Source organism: Lactuca sativa, chromosome 3 (genome assembly GCF_002870075.4).
Source record: "Lactuca sativa cultivar Salinas chromosome 3, Lsat_Salinas_v11, whole genome shotgun sequence".
Taxonomy (NCBI): domain Eukaryota; kingdom Viridiplantae; phylum Streptophyta; class Magnoliopsida; order Asterales; family Asteraceae; genus Lactuca; species Lactuca sativa.
The window spans coordinates 119,521,453-119,527,334 of NC_056625.2; positions in this window are offsets into that span (position 1 = coordinate 119,521,453).

Here is a 5,882-nt window from a genome sequence, read left to right on the forward strand (position 1 = left end):
TTTTCTCAATAGTAGTGATCGCACCATGCCACCATCCAACCCTTTATTGCATTTATCATGAGTTGTTACAGCATAACTTTCAAACTTCTCACTACTTTCATGACTTTACATGGAAATTTCTTGGCTTAAACTGAAATCAAATTTAGAATCTATATCTTTCAATAAGATTTTGTATAACCCATTTTTGCATTGTTTTACCTTTATTAACAACTTGTTTCTTTCATCATGTATCCACAAGAACAATCTATCCGATTACCATTTTCTGTGAGTTGGTCGAAGTTAATAATGTAATTGCATAGCTTTGGTATGTATTACATGTTCTTAAGTAGTCAATTTTCTCCATCGTTGTGAAGAAACAAAATTGATCATTTGACTTCAATTCTGACCTTAGAAGCATCTCCAAACTTCACATAACCTTAAATTGCATGGTTGAGATCTCAAAACTTAGTCTTGTCACCGATCATGTTAATACTCACGCTATTATCAAGATACCACATCTTGGATTGATTTTGCTCTTTTTCATTTGTGTTTATTAATATTGGGTTGACATTTTCTTCATTGAGTAACACTTCATATCTAGGCTCACTATCATGGATTACGGCCATTAGTAAAGCTGGTTTATCATTGATGTGACCTTGGGATAGGTTATCTTCTTGTTGTCTTTCTTGACGTGGTTTCTTGCATTTTGGAGCATAGTTCCCAAATCCTTGGCAATTGTAATATTGAATATGACTATTGTCTCGATTATCATTCGTACCACGAGTGCCTTTACAAGACCGATGGTCATTGCCTCGACCTCCACGGTTTGCATAATTGTGACCTGTGACATCCCCAAAATCTCGGCCAGAAAAGACCGATTTTCATTTACGCTTTTAAAATAATTTCATAGTAAATCCTTTTGATTTGAAAGAGTTGCGGAATTTGTTCCCAAAAACAAAACATGATAAAACAATGTTTATCAAAGCATTTCATAAAAGAAATGTATTTTCATTATATAATCAAAACTCGGGGTGTCATGTTCCAATACAGACCAATAAGCATAAACGATAACATTACAAGTCATTCAACAAATATATACATATACAGACTTGTAAACAAAACAACTTGATGGTTCATCCATCTTATGCCCTCGCGCCACTTCCTGTAATACAAATAAAACTGAGTGGGTCAGGCTTGGGAGCCTGGTGAGCATATAGGGTTTTCAACCCACAATAAATAATTATATTTAATTTCCACCAACCAACAATAACCGAATTACCCATTCCCGTTATTCTCACTTTATGTCCCTAAGACAACTAACATAAGGGACCTAGTCTAAGAATATTTCATCGGGGCGACAACACATGCTTCGGGGGTTCCTCAGCAATATAAGTCAAATAAGGCAACCATGAGGGGGATGGAGTACATCGAATGAACACCCAAGTTCATTAACACCTACAGGTGGCGAACCTGCTAATGTTCCACAAGACTGTCTAGAAAAGTCCGTGGTCGTCATCTAAACTCCGCTAGATGACTAATCAAACAACAACGAGGCCTTTCATCTGTTTATTACACACCAACTATCTACCCATGTTCTACCTAACATATTAGTAGATAAAAATATACATTTTATACATAGTTTAAAACCTGTATAGCATGCTTTAATCAACACATATTTCACATAACAGATGAGGCACACACACACATAACATGTATTTCATAAAGAATAACTCGTATCTATGAGATAGAAGAAAGTAACTACACACTCACACATATAAACAACAATATACTTAATACACTCAAACCATACTTGTATTATTATCGTGTTTATGAAAGGTAGTATACACTCACTTGATCAGAAGATGATCGGACAACACTACGACTTGCAGAAGTAGTATTCTTCAGTAGATCTGGAAGATCTCTACAAAAATCGAACTTCTCGCGGGCAGAGCTTCGGCTCGGGAACCGCACTTCTCGGGATCTTCGGGATCTCGGGACTTGCTTCGGGGCTCGAGAATATTACCGGGGCTTCGGGGTACTTCTGGCACGCAAATCGATTCAAAACGGGAGAGAGAAGAGAGAAAAATAGCAAATGAGTCGGCTGCCTTCGGATCCTTTTTATAGAGGCTGGAACCTCGGAGTACGTAGGGCGTACGCCTCGGATCGTCATGGCTTACGTATCCGAAGTACTCGAGTGCGAATGTCGACATACCTCGGTGTACGCGGGGCGTACTTCGGATGAGTCCGATGACTCGTCTTCGGATAATATCGGGATTTAATAATTAAATTTAATTATTAATTATTTAATAAACTTCGAAAATTCATATCTTCTTCATACGAACTCCGTTTTTGATGTTCTTTATATCCACACGAAGGTGAGACTATGCTCTACAACTTTCGTTTAGACTCCGTCGGCTAATTTTAAATTCATTTTTATTATTTATTTTTAATAGGCCGAGACAGAAAAACTTCGTTATAAATTCATAACTTCTTCGTTTGATGTCCGTTCTCGCCTAACTTTTCATTGCTTCGATACCAACAACGAGATCTTCGATTCTCGTTTAGATTGTTTAGGCTAAAAACCGCTCGATCTCAAATCGAGTATTTCAGGCTGCATACTACTAAGCCGAAACTTCGATAAATCATAACTTCCTCATACGAAGTCAGATTTGGGCGTTCTATATATATTCGGAAACCTCGTTTCAACCACTACAACATTATCCAAAGGTATCAAGTTTATTTTACACTTAAATTTTGACGCTTATTTTTATTCTTAATTAATCAAACCACATAATTAAGCAATTAAGCACAAAACACATAATACTCAAATAATACAATCTTATTATTTCAAAACGGGTTACAAAGGTTAACCTAGACTATTACATTGCTATAAATGGCAAGCCCGGAAACACAGGCGTTACATGACCGCATTGGATTTGCATGTTTTTGCAGTTGTTTTCCTACGTGGAACGAGTATGCTCTTCCTTTTGTTTCTATTGCTTTTCTATCCATTCTTGGTGAGTAAGAAACTTATTCTTTTCATCAAGTTCTTGATGAACCTTCATTTGAATTTCATGAGCTTTCGATCTTCCTACAACCTCTTCAAAGGTCATGGTATCAAGATCACCAAACTGTTTAACTATGGATGCAAGTTAAATTTTTTTTGAGGGAAGAGACATAACATCTTTTTTACTATGTATGCTTCTTCCATTGTTTCACCAAGAGCTTGAATATTACTTATAATTTTTGCAAAAAATCATCAACAACCTCTGATTCGCTCATGCTCAACATCTCAAATTTAGCTTTCAAAGTTTGAACTTTAGTTGTCTTGACTCAATTTGCACCAGAGTTCATTGTTTTGAGTGTGTACCAAGCCTCCTTTGCCGATTGCTTCTCCACTATTGTCAACTTGACCTCTTCAGGAATGGCTTAGTAGATATAATCAATTGTCATCTTCTATTTCTTCACACCCACATGCAAGTGAGAGTTCTTTGGTTCGATGTCATCCCATATTTCTTGGGCTTTCATGTAGATCTTCATATTTATGGACCATTTTGTATAATAGTATTTGACAATATTAGATATTGCAAGGTAACCAATCCTTCTTTGTTTGCCATCGTTTCACCAGATCCGCTTTGCTCTAATACCAAATGTTGGTTTTAACCTTGACAAACCCTTTGTTTTGAACATAGTAAAAAACCAAACAAAAGAAAAAATTAGAACAAAAAAAAGATTTACCGTTTAATGCTTAAAATCTTATTAAAAAATGAGAACATTACATCTATTTATAGGAAAATAAAAGACTTTGAAACTTGGAAAACAAATAATACTTATGGGCAAGTTATTACTCCTAATTAAACTCAAACTAAACTTTCCTTATTTTACCCTTTACTTTTAAATTATAAATTATCTCCAACAATTATTAGGTATTTTGTCCGACAATATTGTTTTTAGCTTTTACTCTAAGCAAAAAAATTATAATTCAATTTCTATTTTAAGTACTTTTTAGGAGCTTTTAAATTTATAATCCTACACATTTCAGCTACTATCTACTACTAGCTATCAATTATAAACTACTAATTACCAACTATCAACTATCAACTATTAAATATCAATTATCAACTATCAACTATAACTATCAACTGAAACTTACAAATTTTAGAAATCACAACACACATGCAACTACATAAAAAAGAAAAGTTAAATATAAACATGTTTTGATTACGATTTATCATGTATTATAGATGTATAACTCTATGTAATCCTATAATTGACTTAACAATATTAAATTTCACAGAAAACTCTATAATACCTATATAATTGCGTAAACAAACATTTTTAACGTATAATAAAAAATAAATGCATTTAATTAGAAACAAATTTGAAACTTACAAATAAAAACTGCATTTTTTACTGCTATTAGAAGACATATTCAGTTTGAGATGTCCGGAATGAGATGTCGAAGTTTAGTCTGAAATAAGGGATGTCGAAGTGTAGTCCGAAACGAGTTATATGGTATTTATAGGAGAACCGGGTCGGAATTACTATCCGTTTAATCGAATTTGATATCGGGTCCGGAACAACCCATTCCGGACCAAGTGGTCATTTTGCAAAAAAAAAAAGGTTTTAAAAAAAAACAACAAAAAAGTGGTTAGATTACTCAATTTCCCTTAAAAAAATCCCATCGCAAACACTATGTTTTTATTAAGGCTTATTTTTATAAAAAAAAGTTAATATACCATAGTTTATAGTTTTTATTTTCTCTTTAAAACTCTTAAAATATATAAACATTTATATACAACACAAATAAAAATAATGTAATGTAATATGCAACTACACCCATCTCGGTCATCTCACTGTCCTACTCATAGTTCTTGTTCCCTTTTTCTCATTTTTGATAGCAATGAAGACTAATATATAGTTAACACATAAAACCTTATTTAATGACTTCTCTCGTTTCTCATAGTCTCGTAATGGGTACATGTGAGCTATCAAATCACCGGTGTTGTATATAAGGTAGCTAGCCTTATGTACAAGTGGATATGTCTAGAATACCACACTATTCTTTGACATCTATAGTCTCGTTTGTTGTGGACTTTAGAAGGGCATACAAATCTTTACCCTCCTAGATGAATGCACATATATTAATGCTAAAACTCTTCTAAATCATTTTAACTCTTTACTCTTTATCAAAACTCTTTCATAAAACATATTTACATGAATGCACACATAAGTAAACACATAGTAATTGAGATATAAAACATCTTAAAACACTTTCAAATTTATGAAACACATTTGGTTGGATTATGGGACATGTATTCCATAGTACTCACCTTAGTCCAAAGCTTATTCTTCCTCTTTCTATGCATCCCACACTTCAATTTGCTTCAAAGACCACCTATTAATATTGCCAATAATTTGTTCCAACATGACCAAAATACCCTTATCCGGTTCTTAATACTTTTGACTTCATCCATAAGTGTTAGGATGTAAATTTATTCATGGAGGATGACAAGAAAAGACTTGAAAGACCCAAATAGATATGTGATTTTTAGCTTATGACTTGAGAGAGAGAGAGAGAGAGAGAGAGAGAGAGAGAGAGAGATAGAGAAAGAAAGAGAGAAAGAAACTTGTACATGATTCTCTATAAATAGTGACTGTCATATATTATTGCATAGTGTGCTTGAGAGATGTAATCAAGGAGAGTTGTGAGTATAGTTATTTATTTAAAACTAGATCTAGATCATACTTTTTTGTAACCTGTCACTATGATTGATAATATCTTTTAGCACCAAAATCATTGTCTCGATTGTGTTCTTACTATTCCACATGTCAAATCAAGATTTCATGTCTTATCAAATGGTATAAGAGCCAAATCATGAATATTCAAACGATTATTTGAT